Source organism: Amblyomma mixtum, chromosome 10, assembly GCF_055824585.1.
Source record: "Amblyomma mixtum isolate Tamu chromosome 10, ASM5582458v1, whole genome shotgun sequence".
NCBI classification, from domain to species: domain Eukaryota; kingdom Metazoa; phylum Arthropoda; class Arachnida; order Ixodida; family Ixodidae; genus Amblyomma; species Amblyomma mixtum.
This window is the reverse complement of record NC_143021.1, coordinates 169,216,595-169,238,624: the sequence shown is the minus strand read 5'-3', so window position 1 is coordinate 169,238,624 and position 22,030 is coordinate 169,216,595. Positions and strand designations below refer to the sequence as shown.

At 46.0% G+C, this 22,030-nt stretch overlaps 1 long non-coding RNA gene across 3 annotated transcripts; it reads right to left on the bottom strand.

Moving 5' to 3' along the window:
* Nucleotides 1-6,432: 6,432 nt before the first annotated feature.
* LOC149327697 (uncharacterized) lies at nucleotides 6,433-16,338 on the bottom strand. 3 transcript variants are annotated; one of them, XR_016286155.1, is made up of 4 exons: nucleotides 15,850-16,338; nucleotides 13,741-14,067; nucleotides 10,951-11,036; nucleotides 6,433-10,871 (listed from the first exon to the last, which is right to left on the bottom strand). It is a non-coding gene; the product is annotated as an uncharacterized LOC149327697 (long non-coding RNA). The 3 variants fall into 3 exon arrangements; XR_016286154.1 differs by having other exon boundaries at nucleotides 6,433-11,036; XR_016286156.1 differs by lacking the exon at nucleotides 10,951-11,036.
* Between the last annotated feature and the right edge of the window lie 5,692 nt (nucleotides 16,339-22,030).

Sequence of the window (22,030 nt, the reverse complement as noted above, 5' to 3'; positions counted from 1 at the left end):
CATATTAGCACGACAAGGGGTGAATAATAAAATTTTTGTAGGGGTCTATAGAATTTTGTCTCCATCGAAATGCGACCGCCACAGCCGGGATCGAACCCACGTCTTTCGGGTCAGCAGCCAAGCACCATAACCTCTGAGGCACCGCGGCGGCCAGTGATGTTCTATTACTGGCCCTCGGTACGGTGGGTTCACGGTTTTGCGGTAGAAATGTTATTGGCTACACCTGTTGTGTGTATATTGGCTGAATATTTTTGTTCAAAGTAGTGCAAAATTTGTGAGTTCTTTTTTCTCTTAGAATCCACAATTCATACTGTGGCAGCTGTTACACTTGTATGACACGTTGATAAAACTAGCCAAAAATTATAAGCTTAAGCGTGTAGCAAACCAAGAAGGGCACGGGACTATTATAGTAATTTAGATGGAGTGAGGAAGTTGTCTATCGTTAATTTTTAGATTGCAGATATAGTAAAAGTAGACGATACCTAGGCAACATGGAAGACATAAAGCAGAGACCTGGACTTTTGGTTGCTTATAATGTGGTCAGCCGTTGCCCCGCTGCAATGGCTGAGTGGTTAGGGTGCCCGCTGCTGTTCCCAAGGACGGGTTCGATCCCAGTTGCGGCAGCTGCCTATCAGTGGAGGCGAAATGCTAGGCGCCTGTGTACTGAGTGACATCAGTGCTCGATAAAGAGCCCCATGTGGTCAAAATTAATCCGTAGCGCTGCACTATGCGTTCCTCATAACCCATGTTGCCTTCGGACATTAAACCCCATATTCTATACCATACCATAACTTTGACGTGTTCTGTGTGCTTGACCATTTAAGCTGCAGTAATTGCTGAGCACTTGTTAAGTTTTCATGAGTATTTTTATGTGCAAATGCACAATGTGTGACGGGGTGCATATCGATAATTACGTATGCATGGCACTCATGCTAAGACTGGCGTGCATGTGAATATTTGTGTCCATCGTGTAAATAAACGGAAGTTGCATAAATAGTGAACTAAATGTAGTGTCAAAATGTCTGTGAAGAAAAAATTCTCATGTTTGCATGTGCTGTTGAGTCATTTTGATTGTAATGGCAAGCGTGGTTACGTTCAAGATTGCAGCAATATCTCGGCACATTATGATTTTGAATGGTAAAATTTTGTCTGTCTTGCATCCGTTGCAGTTTCAAGTAAGGTGGACGCACACAGTTTCAACATTGCTGCCAACATGATTTGTGTGAATGGCTTTGGCACTGTTGGGAGTAAGGCTTCTAGTCCATCTGAAGTGCTCTGATGAAAAATACCTTTTATAATGGTACTTGTGGTTCTTTCATGTCATTAAAACTAAACTCAAATAATAAATATTGTGAGTTTGAGCTGCATAAGTGAAAGTTATGTGACCGCTTTGTTCATGACAGTACATTTGGTTCGGTTCAATCCGCTACAATGATAGAAGACCATTCTGCTTTGAAACAGCAAATTGACATGCATTCAAACTTGGGATGAGCAACAAGAGAGAAAGCGTGCATATTGTTGACGATGCAATGTTGACCCTTAAGTGCCCCTGTTACGTTTTCAGTTTTCTTGCCTTAATTTTCTTATAGTCGCACTGGTATAGAAAACTGCCAAAAAATAGTCGCACGTCCTAGCTTTAGTCAAAACCAAGGAGAAGAAAACATGCATATTTATATTTTTGTTTTATTTTTATGAATCAATTTTATTGGCGTTTCCTTTGAATGAGAGTGTTGATTTTCGTCAACTGCATAAACGACTTTCTTATTTATGTTGCAATTTTTAACGTCTAATGCTTTTTTTTTTCTAGTTTATTGCTGGTTTCGGCTATTTGTATATACTTTTCTTTGAGGGAACGCGCGATGATGATGATGCTAGCGCTCTTACAGCGCCCCCTACAGTCAGTTAGCAAAGAAGGCAAATAAGAAAAAAACAACATGGCGGTTGTTTACGTACGTTCGAATCGCGGTCCGCGGCTGTTGCGAGTGAAGTATTCGTCGGTGTCTCGTGTTTGTGGCGTGTGTAGTTCTTTAAATTTGCCCCTTTTTTGTTTGTGACCAGTAGACCGCCTATGGAATGCGTGTTTACCTCCCATGCGTCCCTAAAGGTGAGTGAGCAGGACGCAAGCCCGTGCCGTCAAGTACTGGCGTCCCTGATCTGGGTGTTTCCAGCTCATTCTGAAAATATCTGTGCATATAACTCTTGTTATAATCATCACGATGCAGTGTGTGGGCTGTGATATGTCGTCGCATTGACTATCTCATGATGCAAGGGTTGGAGAACATTGCAGCATGTCGTTTCCAGCCCGCCTTCGATCCTTCAAGACACTGATCTGGACACCGAATAGTGACAGTACCAGTTGACGACTTTTGTGGGTGCGAGGTGGCGTAGATCTGCTAGATCACAGAGAGAAGCAATTTCCGGCAGAATAATCGCAAGACTAACCCACCTGTGGCTCGCAACAACCTCAGTGGACTGAAAAATGCTCGGGACAGAGCGAAGCAATAAAGCTGCACGGTGCGAACGCTAGATACGTTGCTTACGTCTCATGTAGTACCTATCTGAATTGAGTGTTCTGGAATGCACTGGCAGTGTGTACTTCTGCTCTTGGGCCGAGTCGTCCTTCATGGCGCAGAAAGAGTGCACTGAACGCATGTGCATACGCCGGGCGGCGCACCTTAAAAGTAAAATTGTTTTCATGTTCACTGCATGTTTTCAAAGGCACATGAGTTCTAAGGTAATCCTCTGAGTTCACGTTCTGTTGGTATAGTCATATTTGGTCTGTGCAATCAATGACTCTGTGCCCACATACTGTCAAAAAGCAAGATTTGTCAGATCTTTGTCAGCCAGAGATGATGTGCTGGCATGCATAAATTAATATATAGCATCGTAATAGTGCGACACTGAACACATTATTAAGATGTAATAGCAAGTAATTTCGATGTTTGTGTAGACCAGTGTATTTGCCTTCATTGAAAAAGATATTCAAGAAAGTGCTTTGGTGTTCGTATGAGGCGGGACAGAACTTGTGTACAAAGTATGTGATAGCCAAGTGCTCAGGGCGAAATGTCACCTATCACTGCCTCTCGCCGGGGCAGGTGGCTCTCTGGAATTCTTTACTTCAGCATACTGCAAAACTAAAACATGTGAAGAGCTGCACTCAAATTTCGCTTTACCGACTGTAGTTATTGGCTGTCAATTTTTTTTTTGCACGTGGTTTACTGCTGATACAATGACACACATGGCTCAGTCTGTGCATTGTACTGCGTGCTACTTACTACATGCAATGTGCAATGCTTCAAAAGCAAGGGTTCGGGCAAGTTGTTTGTTCTAGTTAAGGTTGGTCGCCGAACAGAAAGGGACGACACGGGAACCAGACACACAGCACCGACTATCGAGATTTCTGTCAGTGCTGCGTGTCCGGTTCTCATGTTCATGCTGTCTTTATTTCTTTGTAATGTGGCCAACCTTAGCTTCAAAAGCAGTCTTCGCACTATGTATAGGGAGAGTGCACAGAGAGGGCCTGGTAATAAGCGTGTTCATTTCGTGTTCGTGTCTGTGTACAGCACCTGGTGCTAACTGCTCGCTATACTGCACATTTAAATTTAGGTGCCAAATGTGCTTCCTTGTGATGCAGTGTGTGCACACCAGGGAATGATCTCGCATTTTGCATGGTGCAGCGAGTACCCTTCTCCTTAACATGTAACAAACTGTAGCTGTCTTTCAAAAATATCATTTTAGTGCATCAGCATCAGAACCCCTCCATGTTGGAATAATCCGTCGGTCTGAAGCCTCAGGTGACAGAGTGGAGGGAGTGAAATCCACCTTCACGAAATTGCAGGGAAGAGGGAAGAAGAGAGGGCGGGAGGAGGCGGTTGGCAAGCGGTTGCAAATCTGAGTCGAAGGGTGGAGAGAGTGGATGTGTCACTGATGGATGGGATTTCATCGGGTGAGTGGAGTGGGGGTGTCACGTAGTGATTGATGGTACCCATTCGTACAGTCTGACCCTGTCAGCGGCTGCTCGGTCCGGCAGGAACATAATGCTAACTTTGGCTTATGGGGTTTAACGTCCCAAAGCGACTCGGGCTCTGAGGGGCGCCACAGTGGAGGAATCCAGTAATTTCGACCAACAGTGGCCCTTAACGTGCTCCGACATCGCACAGCATCTGGGCCTGTAGTGTGTCACCATCGGAATACAACTGCCGCAGCCGGGGTCATACCAGCGTCTAATGGAATTTGTTTAATTTTGTCGTTACACTCACAGCAAGATTAGTCTTTCCCAAGTACAAGTTGTATTTAATGTCAGAGTCCAAGGAAGGGCAGCTTTCCAAAGCCACAGCTGGGCTTGTACGGCGTAATTAAGCAACATTAACATCCTTTAGAATCAACGTGTTTGTACTATGATTACACAATGGACACAGTATTTATTAAGGCAAACAATGGCAGCGTATATATGCCTGCAAATGTTTAAATCAAGAATAGTATCTGCTAGCTTATTAAAAATATATCATTTATAAAATAACCGTCCAACTTCTCAGAAGTACCAAATCTGTGGAGAAATACAAATTGCAGATTGCCAATATGCCTAGGAAAATACATTTTGGCTGTCAAGAAAGGATTAGGAGCACTTTATTATTACGCGAGGATTGTGGAAAGATGGGTCAGGTCACACCCAATAGTGCAAAACATGAACCCTTGGTAAAGATGCGAAGTTGTGGCGCCTATGCACTCATATGCTGTGCATAATGGGCTGCCTTGCATTACCATAACCTGTCCAGGTAGACTGCCACAAGCCAATAAAAATCTCCAATATATACAACCGCAGTTTTCAGTTAGGTACACATTTTATTGTGACATTCTTAATCTAGCTGGCAGGCTATCGCCAGCCCGAGGTGAATGTGACGTGCAGGATGAAACGGGTGCCATATGTGGATACTGGAGTAAATGTGATGTGATGAGCCTTGGGAGCATTCCTCTTCACATGGCACCAGGCAGTCTTGCGGCCACATAATACGGCTGGCAGTGCTTCATTCTGTAACCTGTAATACTGCAGTTACTTGCATCATGGATGCAGTTTCTTGTGGGAAAAAATTAGAATGGTAAGTTTGGTGCATTTATTACATGGTGTGATCAGTTGAACTTTCCCCAGATTTTGATGATTGATGTAGGGAAAGCATTTATTATGCAAATGCATCCATTATTTAAGTAAATATGGTGTACAAGAACCTGGAATGGAAACAGAAATCAGCATCTGCAGGATTGAAACAAATTCCTAACAACTTTGCCGCAGCACCATACCCATGACTGCCAAACCACATTTTAGCCCCTAGCCTTTCACTCTACACTGTCCTTAATCTGTTCATTCCCAATGGGCCAGACATGAGGCCGTATGGCACTCGGGTATCCGTATCTGCCTATATGGACATGCCACGTTGTCTACTATACAGCTTTTTAAACACTTGTAGCAACAGTGTCAGTTTTCTCAGAAGCATGGAACTTTGTTACGATTAGTTTTATGACACACCCAGCACATTAACAGGCATTCTAGCCAAATTATAATTTCGTTGCAGTTGGGCTTTGAAGCATTTTTCATTAATGAGTAAAAAGGAAATGACATTAACTGGGCACTATATGTTTCATCTAAGCTGCCTTGTATTGAAGAAGCGTAGCTTGTTGGGCCAGTTGGTGCATGGTAAGTAGAACACCAGCGAAAAGGACGCATTCACAAGGAGGAGAAGCGTTGTCCTGTGCACTTCTCCTCTTTGTGAATGCGTCCTTTTCGCTGGTTTTCTGCATATCTAAGCTGCCTTCTCGACAAATAGGGGCATTTTAGAATTTCTAGGCAACAAAGTTGGCACAGTGTTCCCATCACACAACAGAAGGCTCATTGCTTGGAAGGCTGGTTGAGAGACACTGTAAGAGCCAAGCAAGTTCATTTATGAAGTGCTTTATCATGTGAGGGAAGGCTATTCACGGCTGTTTCTATCATGGCAAAATAAGTTCGTGTCACAAATTGCACCTGCAATGTTCTGAAAAATGAGTAATACTGTTTTTCTGTTGCAGCAGTATTCTCTTTGCAAAATAAGATGAATAGTAGTTTTGCGCTGCAGCTTTCAGTGTGCAAGATGACAGCTACGGCTTAGCCTTTTGTCAAGAATACTTTTTTCCCATATGCATTGCAGAACTGTAGAACCACATATTGTCAACTGTCCTAAAAGGCAAGGTGTGTTGCGGGGCGAGTTGGTTGGGGTACATCTTGAGAAAAACAGCGCTTGCAGACAAAGGACCAAAACGAGAAGGACACACAACTGCGCTGTTTTTTTTTCTTTGTGTCCTTCTTGTTCTGGTCCTTTGTCTGCAAGCGCTGTTTTTCTCAAGATGTCCTAAAAGGGCGGTGCACTGTGACAGCACGACGCAACAAAGAGGAATGCAGCATGGAGCGACACTTCATACTAATTTTATTGAAGAGCGCATGCCTCTCTCAGTGCATCACATGCAGACAAAATGAAATCAAGCAAGGATGACGAAGAAATAAAATTATAGTGAATGCAAGGCAGGTATGAACAAGAAAATGAGTGCACTAATTTCCCAAAGATGAAAAATGTTTGCCAATTGTCAGAAGTTCTCTGTTGAGCAGTGCCAGAGAGGGCGTACTCACACAAGCAGATTCTGAGTAGGGAATGAGGGGCCTGAAATATCTCAATTTCTTAATTGTCGGGTTTAACATTTGGGAGTGACACATGGGCTATGAGGGACACCATAATGGAGGTCTCTGGATTAATTTACACCACCTAGGGCCCTTTAAAGGCCTACTTGACCGAAATTTTTCAAACCGTAAAAAGGTTGTTTTTTCATAGTACACCCCCGTATTATGCTACCCACAAAACATTACGCTCCAGTTTCAAGCAGTTACGGTGAAAAAGGCACGCAAAAATCGGAGTTTTCAATACCGAAACTGGAAAAACGGGCGCCATTGCCGCCCGCCGGAAGTGACGCATGTTTGAGACTACTCCGGACGGGTTCGGAGCGTCTGCTTGTTGCGGCTCGAGCAAAGCGCTGGTAGCGGTAGCGCGTGCAGCACTTTGTGCGATAAATACTGGTTATATGTGAAAACCCACATCTTGAAACGGATGAAACGCCCTAGAAAAAGTTTTAAACGTGTTTTATTTGCTGTAGTAGACTAGAAAAGTCCTGGCTCAACCTCAGTGAAGATGATCGCGCCGCAATGCTTGTGAGCGCTGTTTGCCTGGCAGTATACGATTACAGCTTGTGCAAAGTTCGGATATAGCGGAGAAAGGAAGCATATTCAAATGGAGGCCAAGTAGAAGTGTTTGTATTATAAAGTCGGCTTTTTTGAGCGGGCACACGCGTGCCAACAGCACATGTGCGCTCTGCTGTGCGTGCAATATGGTTTTTGTTGTCTTGATAAAAAAAAATGACCTGCCTTCTCCTTTTCCTTCTCATTTTTCTCCCCCGTCGAAAGGTATTCCTGCCTGTGCACAGAAATTTGGAACAGGTGCTGTGAACGCCAGTTAAATCAATAAAAACAGATGGATGTGTAAAAAGAGAGCTGAAGAGAATTAAGTGCTGCGTTAAGCGAAAGAATATGCCAGAAGCAAAATTTGTGTTGCAAAATAAATATATATTTTTCTCTTCGAGGACCGTGGCATCAGTGCGGTGCCGATGGTGGGCTGGTTTATCTTTGCGCGCCTCGGTCGGGCAAGCCACTGCGCGTTGCGAAATACGTGTCGATTCAAATGAACAAAAACTTATGCGTTGCGTTCATTACAGTATTTACCTAGAACCACTTAAAAGCCCGTGTACTGCAGGGACGGAAAGGTTTTTCTAATCTTTTCAAACCACACAGCTGGGCAGAACGACGTGGTTACCGAACCCCAGTCGACCGTATACGCGTGCACCGCGCAAATTACCGTAAGTGTCTCTAACCAAACATATAAATTTGATACTTATATGTTATGGATCACCAACTAGCCCGCACCCTTACCCTACTAAATAAAATCAAAATTCTTTGAAAAGATTATCATTCAAATAACATGCGTGCAGTTCTCTGGGGTCTTGGAGACGCGTCTCGAATGGTAACGCTGAAGCTTCCTGTAATCGATCTAAAGTGTGATGGCGTGAGGCAGTAAGAAAGTCGACGTTTTCAGTAACGCTTTTGTGGCCTTCCAGGATTCTCAGGCTGACCTGCAAATCTTCGAGGCAGCAGATACACTTGGCGCACGACGGCATTATTGCGCATTGGGCAGAGCTGTACCTGCAATAAACGGGTGTGCATATGTTGATTCCTTTTCAGACGAACCAGACCTCTCCTTAGACCTCTGCCTGGTGTAAATAACGTGCCGTCAAAAGGGCGTTGCTCGATGAGCAAAGCCGTCCACTTTAACTTCTGGACCGGCTTAGCTAGCTTGTGACAAGCGGTTCCCCCCTCCTCTTTATTCTCCCGATTAGAGACGCCTCGAAGCCTTCGGTTCGTGGCATGCTTTGCCGATCGGGCCAGAAAGACGTAGGTGCTCTGATGCATGATGTAGACCGGGACAGGTCTATTGACAAAGCCCAACCCACAAAAGGGGTTAGCGCGAGGCAGAAGCGTCAGTCACCCACCATTATCTTTTTTGAAGAAGAGAGGGGAATTCGCGTTAAAACCTGAGCTCCAGACAGCTGACAGCAGCTTTCGAGATCGGGGGTGAAGGGCAGTGGACGAGAGGTATACATGGTACTTTCCGCATTCCTCGTATTCCCTTCCGCGGCCATGCACTTCGTCTACATGATGCCAGCAGTTTATTTTTCTCGGATACCATCGAGCTTCGCGGTGAAAACAGCCAGAAACGCGCCAGAAGAAGAGCTTACAAGGCGCGCGCACTCACTTCAGAACGCCTGAAACTGGCGAGCCGGCGATGCCGGTGTCTCAAATGTGCGTCATTTCCGGTCAGGTTTGTTAGTTGTTCAGCACACCGCTAGGGGTCTGCGTCGTCTGCTACAGAGGTTTTTAAACGCTTCTAACTAAAATTCTAGACACTTCACAGCCCTAATATTAAATATAAATATTGATAATAACATGCACACTATATCGAGGGCAAAATTAGCCGAAGTAAAGTTTCGGTCAAGTAGGCCTTTAATGCACGCTGACTTTGCACAGCACATGGCCATCTTTGTATTTTGCCTCCACTGAAATGTGGAGGCACCACAGCCTTCAATCAAACCCACAGCCTTCGGGTAAGCAGTATAAGAATGCCAGAGCCACTGAGGCGCCGTGGTGGGATGAGTTCTCCATTCCTAAGAGGAAAGTTTCGGGAAAAAGGAATGACTAGAAAAGAAATACCTAGTGTACCCTCAATGGTGCTGCTTGATATGGGATGTGATGGCGCACCTTTCTCATGACGATGTGGGCTTCAAGAAAATTAGCAAATGGCATTCCTCTTCCCTGCTGTGTCTTGAGCTTGCTATGCTAAAGCACTTTGTCAGAATAGCCCGCCAACTAGCTCATAACATAATTCTAATCCCTCACCTGAAATCTGCCAGCTTCAGCTGGCAGGGCCTACAAACGCCAGCACAGTCGGATGCTACTTTCTGGCTGCTCTGCATCTGGCACGAGTGTAGCTCCATTATAGTAACAGCATGCATGTGCTTGCACATGCGTTGCATGGTCAACACGTACATGTGTACATGTTGTGGCAAGCCTCGCACTGCTCACAATGAAGCTCGCAGCCACTGCACGATTTGCTAGTTCTTTCCACTGTGTGCTTGAAGTTCACCAAACTTTGTGACTTTACATGCCACTGGCCATCTCCCACTCTCTCAGTACTGGACTTAGAAAGCTCAATCCCCACTTTATGCTTCCTAAATAGGGCAGATTTGCGGTGGTCTGCTCCTCCTTTGACACCTGTTGTAAAGTTTTTCGGATGTGAAATTGAAGAGTACTTTGATTAATGTATCCAATCACCCATTTACCTTGCCACCAAAGTGAGAGTACTTCAGTGCATTGACTCCAAGTGATTATTTGTTGTTAATCCAATGTACTGCCGATAGCAGTAAGCCCACTGACATGCCCTCTTTGCGTATGTTTTCTCAAAATTTCTGATGAAGCCAAAGGCAATTAAGCTGATGCTCTTTGGAGTGGATACCAAGAAGTGCAGGGAGCAACTGTTGAGACTCAGTCTCATCTGTCCACTTCATCAGAGTGTGCAGCATGTCCCTTGTTGTACTCCTGCAGTCCTTGTTTGTGACTGTATTCAGGTGCGTGCTCCAGTTGTGTAGCACCTGCCAGCTGCAAAGCAGTCGACTCCTCAAGGGACCCATCACCTGCTCCCATGCACTGCCATAAACAGGGGCATCATCAGACATAAATGCCTGACATGGTATTGTGTTTTTTTCTTTGATGGCCTCGAAAAACCTCACCACAGTGCCCGTGTTCACCCTTTTTGAAATCAAGTAGGCACACGGGATACCAAAGGCATCTTGAGAAATTGTGAGCAGGGTTGTCAGTTGGAGTTAGTACTTATTTATGCCATGGGTGGAGTCAGTGCACAGTTTCGCTGCCCCCAATTCATAAAGGAGCTCTCGTTGTGGGAACGTCATTAATGCTCGCTCAAAGTCACCATCATGACTGTTGGGGTCACCCTTCTTCCTGTAATACAACAGTGGCGACTCATTTTCTGCCCTCCTTTCTTCGACCCATAATTAAACACTCTTAAAATTGTCTGCATCTCTCTGCTCTGTTTTGCCAATCCTAAACTTATCTGCAATGTTACGGAGGTCCTTAGTGGTCACAAGTTGCATCCGTGGGCTTGATCCACTTGTACCTGCTCGGATGTTGTGCACAATGGTTTTTTCTGGCACTCCTTCTGCTAACCGGCCTGAAAATGGTACAGAAAAAAACTGTTAACATCTCTGGTGGTTCATCTGCCTACAGCCATGTAATAAAGTGACAAATACTTCTGGTCGGATTCCTTCGTCTTCCACTTTGTTCCTTTTCACAGGTGACACACAGTTCATCTTACTTTCATTTCACTTTTGTGGCACTGCAAAGCACACAACAAAATGGTTGTTTCAAAGCCAGATGGGCTTTATTTTTATGAGCTTGAGTGTTTAAACTTGCATACTGCAATGCAAAACAGGGAAGTTATATACAGCGTGTTATAAATGCGGAATATAACAGCACTGAAAATGTGGACAAGAAAAGAATAAGGACATGTGCTTCTCATCCTGTCCCATTTCATTCTGCATATTCAAAAAATGCACCGATTCGCCTGACAGCAACCTTTAAAGGAGTAGACACACCAAATTTTTGAACGCGAACTTTGTTTCTTTGGACTTGTGCACAAGACAATAGTGTGCACGAGTCACAATGTAGAATTCACTTACGCCAGGTGAATAATTTCTAAGTGAATATTTTTCTCATGCTGTTTCAGTTTCAACACCTGAATGACTGCTGCTAAGTCAGAGACAATTGGAGGGCATGCCAGTCATACATAAACTGAAATATAAATGCTGCTTGTTCATTTTTTTTTTTTTGCGATTTCAACTCTTGTGCAGGCTTGTGTTTTATGTTAGTGGTTTTTGAGGAAAGGAAATGGTGCAGTAACTGCCTCAACCATGCCATGAAGGAAAGAAGGAGTGAAAGAAGCAAGAGAGAAAGGTGCTGTAGTGGAGGGCTCCGTAATAATTTCGACCGCCTGGGGATCTTTGAACACTGACACTGCGCAGCACGTGGGCACCTCTTGCCTCCATCGAAACTCAGCTGCCGCAGCCGGGTTCTAACCCGGGTACTCCAGCTTAGTAGCTGAACACTCAAACCACAGCCGTTCCTGCGAGCGTTACTGATGAAGTGCCAAAACAGCCAAATAATTCTAATTAATGAAAGTTCACTGCAGACGATCTGTCTTATGAGAAAAAACATGGCCTTTATACAACCATTAGACTGGTGGCGTTGCTTTGATCAGCAACAAAATGCCTACGCTTTGGCAGGCAGCCAAAAAAAGAGGCTAGCATCGAGTGCAACTGTCAGTCATTCAAGACACGTTTCATAGAGCTCAAGCCGACTTCTTACGGATGAAGTTCAACGTCAGCCGATTGAGCGACAGACCTAGGATAGTCAATGAAACCAGCAGAAAAACAAAAGAACAGACATTGGAGTAGTTCAGTGCTAAACGACATTCCTAATTATGTTCAGTTCGAAAGACTGGACCCCTTCCACAAAGCATCTCTAAACTAAACGGCATGAAGTTCGTACAGACTGTGCTGTGCATGCAATGTGCCGTGGATCAATTGTTTTTCACCCTTCGATGCGACCAAGTAGGCTCAAGTGAATTGCACTACAGTCAGATACAACTCGAGAACGAAGTGGCAGATGGCCCTTAAAGGGTCAGTCTACTCACCGAGATGAGTGTATAAATAATGGCATATTCTGGTAGTTGGCACCCTATAACATCAATAGCGAGGGGTCTGCGCCCGGTTTAGGCAGGAATTTATATTTTATTTCGGCGTTAAAAGTCGCGTAAAAAAGCATGGTGGCGACCCCAAACGTTCATTTTGTTCAAAGTGGTAGTCTTTTTTTTGTAGAAGCATAAGTGAATATACTACGTACCATTTGTATGCCCCAATGTCAGAGAAACGTACGTTTTGTTCTAGTAAACTGTAGAAGGCGTGCCGCTCGCTTTTTCTGTGAATCACATGAATATTTATAGTTACACGTACGCAAAACGCAGGCACATTCCAAATTTTACTTCAGCGTATGCTAGCAGAGACGCAAAAATAAACTCAGCCTATAGTGGCGCCATCTGGTCGTCAGGACGGGAACCATTGCTGTAAACAAACCGACTCTCCACTTAAGCCTAGGAGCGGCAGAATCGTCACTCTAATTATTAAAATAAAGCAAATTTATCTCTTATATGTTTTCTTCTAGGCGAGATGAGACGAAGCGAAAGACAGGCGCCCCATTTATGGCCAGTGAACGCACTGAAAAAGGCAGCAAAAACGAGAATTCAGTCCGAAGCGAGAGGTCCGGCTTCGACAGGCGCCGCCATGTTTGTCGCCGCGCGGAGGAAATCCAGATGGTTGCCAGATGAGACTACCATCTCATACAGATGTGTTCCCACATTAATAAATTATATTTTAAAATGTTCTACTGCACTCCTTGACACCACAGCTGGCTAAACGGTAATTTGAGTAAAGAGCTATCGGTTGCCGCAAAGAAAATATGGTCGATAAAATTCAGTAGACTGACCCTTTAAAGAAGACCCCCCCAGTCAATGGCGTCAGCTGATTTTCATCAGTTAACCCAATTAAAGCCATAACTAATCCCCTTTCATCTGCCACCCTCCTGCAGTGCTACCCCCTAGGATTAACCATGACATCATGAGAATCGGTCGACGCCATTGGATGGCAGGCTTCCTTTGAGGGGCATTGGCCACTGGGTTCTTAAGCTGTGCCCTACTATAACTTCTTCCGCCCCCTCGTTTTGTGGGACATGCCTTCTCCCACTTTACAATAGGCATTTTCGTGTTGTCCCACCTCTTTTGTGCCATAGATGCATCGCAGAAGAATAAAAATCATTGAAATGATCACTCAAGTTAATGAGCAATATCTTCCCCCTAAAATACATTTCTATTGCACTTTCGTCTCCCATTTATGAAAGGTTGGTGGAGTGTAGCTTCTAAACGTTTTCACATTCCGGTACAGTCAACACAGCATGCACAAATGCTTTGTACAAGAGGAGTGGCTAACCTGCAAGCCCTCTGGCATCATCCTGGGATAGCCTTTGGTGGCAGGCCTCATTGAAGTGTCCGTAGTGTTTCTTTTGAAACACTACATATACCTTGCCCTCTTTCTCCATGACCTCTAGAGTAGCAAAGCAGTGTTTGCTGATTTTGCAGCTTCCTTGCCCCTTTTCCTGCCTTTGGCGCTGTTCTATAGGAAGCTCTTCGTACGAGCCGGAACGGTGGCAGTGCAGGTAGCGTTTAAAAACCCTTGGTGCACATTCTTTCTTTCCTGTAGAAGCTATAAAATGGCAGCAAGTTTTGCTTTCTTCTCCGTCTTTCCAGGCGCAAAATCCTGAAACAGAAAGATTGTAAACATAACTAAGCACTCCACATAGTATTAGTTAATTATTAGTGTGAAAGCACAATTCCGAACGGTAAACCCCGAGCAAGATCCTGCGATGTGTATGTGGGTTTGTGCCAAGAGCATAGCAACGGCGACATAGCAACCACAGCCTCACAGCAGCATTGCAACATAGTTATGACACGATGCCAACATATGATGTTAAGTCCATGACCACTCATGACTAAAAAAAAATTTTTAAAAATTGAGGCGTGAACAAAGGTGGGCTACATTTTGATAAAAATGTGTACACAATGATAGCACATGAATAACGGCATAAGGCATCCTTAGAAAGCCAACAGTAAAGTAACAAGACAAGGCAATGTTCATGAAATTCTGCTTTTGCACGTTTATAACATTTCGGCAAAACTTCTCTGTCAATTTTTTGTGTATCACACTACTTTCATTTTTTGAAAAGCAAGGCCAAATTAAAGTTTGTACTTTTTACATACACTAATGAAAAATGCATGTGCTATGGAGTGGGCACATATGCAGTACTCTCGCACTACTACTGGCGCTCTGCCTCTGCCAAGTGCGCATGACAATCACAGATTTAGCTTCACATTTTTAGCCTTTTGCCTGCAGTGCAGAACTGCATTTCCCAGCTTTTTTATTGTTAAAAATTTATCAGTCATTCGCTTACTGTTTTTTCCTGCTATAGTGCATGGGGAACAATTTTTGGAGAAAATTATTAAGTTCAGGTTAAGTTATTACACGGACTGTTACATGGAAGTATTTCAATTTTACTACACCCTGCAAAAACTCATTCCTGCACAGCAACCTTTTACATGGCCCTGTCCTTTGACCACACATTCAGGTCAGCGCTGTTGACTTCTAAAGGCAGAACAATGCTGGGCATTCTTCCTACACACTTCTGCATGTTGCGATTGCCATGGCTTCAGCGCTGCTAAGCCAGTGCATGCCGCGACAATGTTGTGTGTCCTGTCGAGACATTGCAGATGCCTGCAACAAAGCATAAGCAAGGCCTGTAGCAGCGAGTCTGCTGCAAGGACCAGTTTTTTTCCTGCAGTGGCCACTTTAAATATGAAAGAGAGTGCACTGCTTGTCACTTTGCTTATGGAGGAGCTAGGACACCAAAAAAAAAATTCTGCAGACACACATAAGACTGCTTACCAGCGAGAATGCCAAAGCATTAAAGTGCACAGTCATTCTATGTTGCAGAATGACGAGTCATGAGTGCAAGGCATGACTACGCAACTTTGTACAAACTCTGCACACCTTATGTTACTAGTAAAGTGCTGAGTCATGCTACACTTCAGAATGATTAGGAGTCAAAACTATGACTACCTAAACTTTGTACAAACTATACACCTTACATTACAAATAAGTGCAAAATGACTATGACAAGTCATGGCTTTCAAAGGTTATAGTACGTTACGTTTCACATTTCACTCGAATGCCCGCAAAGGCTACCTCTGCAGATCTGTCGCACTAGACCAAGCCCATTGAAATCTTCATGGTTCCTTTAAAAAACGTGCATGTCATCGCTAAGTTTTTGTGCACAAAACCACGTGCAAGTTTCCCCAGGTGAGTGTAAGCCCGTAAATAAAAAAAAAAAGAACGCGCTTTGTGTTTACAAACTTAAAATGCGCGCACTCGAAAAGTCAATAAACTGCAACTTTTCAATCGGTAATCTAAGCGCGCGACTGCATCCCGCTTTGGCCCTTTATTGCTTTAATCACAGCGTGCGTGCATGCAGACTTCGTTTCTTACCTTTATTAGAGTCGAAGACTAGATTCTCCACCTCTTCCTCGAAGTCGTGGTGCCGTCGCAGGTCACGAAGGGCGACAAAATGCTTCGGACGTAAGTCGCACAAGAACGGCCGTGCCTTACTACATGTTGTTGTTGTGACTGGGAGAAGGATGCATGGGCCTGCCTACTGGCTGGAGCCGAGCCACCACCGCTGCCGCGTGCAGATAGAGGAGAGATCAGAGGAAAGAGAAAAAGAAAAGACGCGTCGCAGCAACAACCGCGTCCTTCCCCACGAATATCCTTGATGGGTGTTTTTAAATTACTAGTATTGAAGAACGCCTTGTCGCAAACCGCTGAAGCAACGCCATCGCACGTGTCCGTCTCCATGCTCAAGGCAAAAAAATAAAAAAAAAACAAGCGAGCAAGAAATGCACCTTGGGATACCTTGGGATATTGAGCAAGGATTTTCAAGAAGAGTTGAGATTTTCCCTGTCGGTTGAAGCGCAGTGTTCCCCAAAAGCAGGGTGTCGAACCGGAATTTTTTCGGGTTCGGTTCGGGTTCGGGTTCACGCCTTTCGGGTTCAGTTCCGGGTTCGGCTCCAGAGCAACATTCCGTTCCGGTTCGAACCGGTTCGGTCAGCTCCGAACCGGTTCAAACGGGTTCGAACGGGTTCAGACAAAAAAAGTGCTAAACGTAGATGGATTTTAATCAACCTTATTATGAATTGTTTACTGTTCTGTGTGACACTGATATATTGAATAAAAATATGCAAAATTTTCTCAGCGCAAATGTAGTCAGTGCACCTACTTCAGCTTACTGTCCGCGGCAAAAAGATAGGAATTCACGGTAAAAGCCGCGAAATACAATGAACTCAAAATTAAAGTAAATTGGCTATGCATACTTCAGTATTCATCTGATGAGATATGTAAGGAGAAAAGCTGGTGGATTTTGCATCTAAAAAACCCTTCAGCCTGAGCAGTTTCTGAGACTCCGTCGCTCGAGTAATAGGTCTGTCAAGCGAAACATTTGAGTCGGGAATTGCTCCTACGCAGCATGCTTACACGGGAATTACGTCACCGTACACTATTGGGAGAGGAAGCTCTCCTTCGTATCGGCAGGTATGTACAGAGAAGGCACTTTTTCTTCACCACAAACCACCACACACCAACAGTCACCCCCCTCCCCATCTCCGGCACACCTCCAACCTGCATCTCAAGAGCTTACGGAAAATAGTTTATTTCAATCAGCTGTTGGACAGCGCCTTTGAAGCTTGCGTTATACATCTCGGACCCCTAAAGCTCTGTGTCTCCAAAAACACTGCAAATCGTGGCTTCTCACCAGGAACGTGTAACATTAAGACTTTGGCCTGTGCTCATGTCGTCTCCATCTTTAATTCCGACAAAAAGCGTATGATAATAAAATGCAAGCTTGGGTGGGTTGGTAGCACTTTGTTTCTGTACGGACATATTTAGCAACACCTTCGTTGCAACGTTGCACTGTGACACTGTTGCAAGTGCTGCAGTGTGCGAAGAAAAAGGTAAATTAGCTACATAAATTTTGTAACCTTTCTGGGACGCTATCAAAGGAAGCTTATGCGTCAACCAAATTTTTTAATGTTTTGATAGAGTTTGGTGAACCCGTCTTGTACTTTTGGCACGAAAGGACTACTAAACGGTGTCAAACCCAACCACGAATCTTGTGTGAAACCTCGGAGTAACTCGGGTAAACTCGGGTTAGTTCGGACCAGCGTCGCGCCAGCTGTAGCCAATGGGAGGAGGGAGTAGCGCCAGCTTCCGCTGAGTGGATAGAGGGTGTGGAGATGAAGAACGAGAAACGCGGTTAGGCGATTTAGCCCACGTAGTCTATACTTCGTGTTGCCCATGTTTCCGAGCGCTGCAGTCTTCATGATGAGCAACCAACTTGCCCAATCAGCTACCCTCATCGAGAAACGAGATTGTGTGCGCTTGCAGATGCCAGAAAGATGAGGCGCGGAATTGTCTCATCATTTCGCATGTCTACTCGGTTTAACTACTGTAAAAGCCTATCACGTTTTTGTCCACCAACTAGATTCAAGGTATTTAATTTTTCAAAACCACAAACGACCCCTTCCCGGCCGCTGTGCTTATTAGGTGATTAAGTCCTCATATGTCTTTTCTGGACATGGCCGTGAGAAAATTTTGCGCTGATACATTCGGTTTCCTCTCCGCTTTTTCTTGTAACACCTGTACGGCCTCTCGAAATGCAGATGAGAAAGGTTCTCATCGGTCATTACTTCTTCCCATAAACGTGCAGCCTTACCTAGCCTTTCTTGACATCGGTGCATTAGAGCGAGTTCAACGTATGTAGATTCAATGTGCCGTAAAAACCTTTTTTGGACTTCAAAGCGTTTTTTGGACCAAACGCGTCAGTAGAAAAACTTTTTTTCGACTTACGCGCATAGGCCGTGCATCGTTCCAAGGGACTTTTGTGCCACCGTCAGTGAATTGCTACAGGTGCTACCAATAAAAACTATTTGTGTTCGGTTGACAGAAACTGCAGGAGACTCTAAAAAGGACATTAAGATCACGTCTTACACTATAACATTTCTTCTTGTGATGAAAGACGCTGAAATTTCGTGTGAACTTTTCGTGTTAATAGGACTGCTTATCGTGAGGAAAAGCCGCATGATGGATGAACACGCAGAAACACCGCTTTCAACGAGGTCACTGTTCAGAGTGCAGTACATTTTAGCGCAGGAGATACATGCTGCGCAAGTTAAACCTCCAGATTGGTTGCCGCTTCTTCGTGTCCGCCTACCGGAATTTTGATGCGCGGGCGGAATAAGGAAGTGATGGTGGCGTGAAGGCGCATGCCGAGGTCGCTGAATTCGGCCCAGTCAAGTAAGGCAAGAGAAAGTGAGGGAGGTTCGTGATATTCCATAAGACAAAAGAAAACAAGCTTCGGAGATGGCCGAGTAGATTAAGCCTGATGACACCGTCATCATCATCATCATCACCAATGGCGTCAGAAAATCGAAGCTCACTTGTTGCGCCGCGACTAGTTCGAATCCGAATAGGGGTTGTGTGTTTTGTGTTTGTATGTATGTGTGTGTGTATGTGTGTGGCGTGCGTGCGTGTGTGCGTGTGCGTGCGTGCGCGTGCCTGTGCATGTCCGTGGGCAGCCTCCACCCTTGATGCACACTGGACACTTGCGCACTTGGGTGGACACACATCCGGGCACTCACAGGTAAAAAATGGCTGAGGCTTAACTTGGTTAAGCCTGGAGAATGCGAGGCATCATCGTGTCGCGTAATTTGGAGGCGCACAACCACAGCGACGGCGCGAGGCGGGCCCCCGTTTCTCTACTGTCGTGACGTCATCGTGTCACGTGATGTGTGACGTCATGTATCACTTGATTTGGAGGCGCATAACCACGGAGAAGGGCTGAAGTGGTAGCTAAAGTAGTATGCTTCGCATAAAATGGCTGCTGATTTAGCATTGCCAAGCACGGAATATTGTGAAAAAGCACGGTGTTTTGCAGGTGCACATAACCGCCTCGTACCATAAAGCGCGATAGAGGTGTCCACTGACCCATGCAGCCAGTTACACGCCTTTCCTTTCCTAAATATCACAGGTTAGGCCATCCGGCTACTAAGCCGGAGTTGCTGGGATCGAACCCGGCTGCGGCGGCAGCGTTTCGATGGAGGCGAAACGCAGGCGCGCCTGTGCTCTGCGATGTCAGTGCACGTTAAATATCCCTCTAGGTGGTCGAAATTAATCCACAACCCTCCATTGCGGCGCCTATTTCTCTCTTTCTCCTTTCACTCCCACCTTCCTCTCTTCCCTTACGGCGCGGTTCGGGTGTCCACCGAGATAAGTGAGACAACAGTTACTGCGCCATTTCCTCCCTGTAACCCCCCCCCCCCAAAAAAAAAAAAAACTAAACCTTCCCGCTGGTTTTGAGACAGGAAAGGTGCAAACTGCTGCAATTGGTGGACGCCACCGTCTACTCACAGCGGGATCGAGGCGTCCAATGACCCAGTGATGGTGGTGGAAAACATTTATGTACAGGTATAATACAGGAGGTTATGCATGAGCTGACCCAGAGGGGGCCACCCCTTACAAATACTAGGTGGAGGTCCCTAGTTCGGGACCCCAGTGGCATCGGCCGCCGCCCAGGCTCGCGCGACCAAGGCCCGTTGGGCCTGCAGGTCAGAGCAGCCAACCAGGGTCGCCTCCCAGTCCTCCCGGGTTGGGTTGGGGTGAGGGGGGATAGCAGGGTTGGAGGGGCAGGCCCACACTATGTGGTAGATGTCCGAAGACTTCTCCGCACAGTGCGGATGGATGGATGGAAACAACTTTATTACACAAAACAAAAAATCTTCCAGGGTGGTCCCCTACTGGTCCAGGAGTCCACGGGCTAGTGCTTCACGTAAAGCCCGATCCACTAGCCATTTCTGGCCGGCGGGCTGAGCGGTCCGTAAAGCAGCCTCCCAGGAAGAATGAGTGGGATTGGGGATGGGGGATACTGCCTTTGGGGAAGGACATTCCCAAAGGTAATGGAAAAGTGTGGATTTGGGCACGCCACAGGTGTTACAATCAGGAGGAAAGGTGGGATGAAAGCATGAGAGGCGGTGGGGTGAAATAAAGCAGCCTGTCTGTAATTGCCGCCATGTGGCGCTGGATAAGGGCGACAAGATACTGTGGGGTGGTGGCAGTGTCATGCGGCTGAATTTGTAAAATGTGGTAATTTGGTGATATGTAGAGAGGACCGAAGGGGCTTCTTGCGCAGGGTTGGGTGCCTGATCCTCCGGGGTCCGGGAGGAGAGTTCTCGGGCCAGCGCATGAACGCGCTCATTACCGGGGATCGAGGCATGCCCAGGGACCCACGACAGAGTAACCGTTCGGTCGAGAGAGGTGGCCGTGGTAAGAATACGGTGTGTTGCCGGAGTCGCCACGCCCTGTAGGTAGTGGCGGTACGCGGCCTGTGAATCTGTGCAAATTTCTGTTATGTTTTTGTCAATGATGGAGTGGGCCAGAGCAAGTGCGATGGCGGCTCCTTCCGCCTCTGCAGGCGAATTAGTTCGAATAGTGGCAGCGGCCCCCACTGTGCCGTCTTCATAGGCTGCGACTGCCGTGAAATATCCTGGTTTAGAATTTTGTGCCGCGTCGACATAAAGGATATCGGAGCGGTTGCTGTATGTTTTCGTGTAATAGCTCGCTCGTGCCTGCCGCCTACCGTGATGGAGACTAGCACTCATATTGCGCGGTAGGGGCTTCTGATATGTGATCCTGCGTGCGCAGAGAAATCATGTAAGGTGTAGGACTTGTTGGGGTGGGAATTGGTGGATTGAGACGTAGCTGTCGCAGTAGGCATTGTCCTGTTTCCGTGCGACTCAGGCGGACTAATTGGTTGGTGCGCTGAGCCTCTATTAATTCCATCACTGTATTGTGGGTACCAGTGGCCAGCAGACGTTTCGTGCTAACCGTCCGTGGAAGACGTAAGGCAGAGGTGACAGCCGTGCGTATTAGGATGTCTGCCTGTTGTCTTCGCCGCTGAGTGAGTATGTGGTATGGAAGGTGATATGTAATGCGGCTAATGATTAGTGCATTTGTCATATTGAGGGTCTCGCGTTCAGACAGCCCATGATTGCGTGCTGCCACCCGCCTGATAAGTGCAGCGACCTGTTTGGTCTGTCTCTGCAAGAGCTGAAGGGTGGCGGTTGCATCGAGTGGGTTGTTAATTAGAAGGCCGAGAATCTTCACCTGAGGCACAATGGGCACTGGATTCCCGTACATGTGCAGTTCAATCGGGGGGTCACTGGGGAGGGGTTTCAGCTGCAGGAGTTCCGATTTATTTGGAGAGCAACGGAGGCCTGTGTTTGCTAAATGAGTGGTGGTGATGTCTATGGCAGATTGTAGGATATCCTGGGCTGTTCCAAGGGATCCTGCCGTTGTCCAGAGGGTTATATCATCTGCGTATATGGCTGTGTGGAGCCCTGGGACAGCAGCAAGGGCGTTTGCCAGTGGCGCTAGGGCAATGTTAAAGAGTAAAGGTGATAGCACCGCCCCTTGTGGGGTTCCCCGGTTAGGCAGGGGGAAAGGCTGTGAGGCAATATCCCCAAGGTGGAGGTCTGCCGTGCGCCCCTGAAGGAAGGCCCGAATATATTGCCATATGCGGGTGCCGCACCCCGTGGTGGCTAATGTCGTGAGGATATGGTCA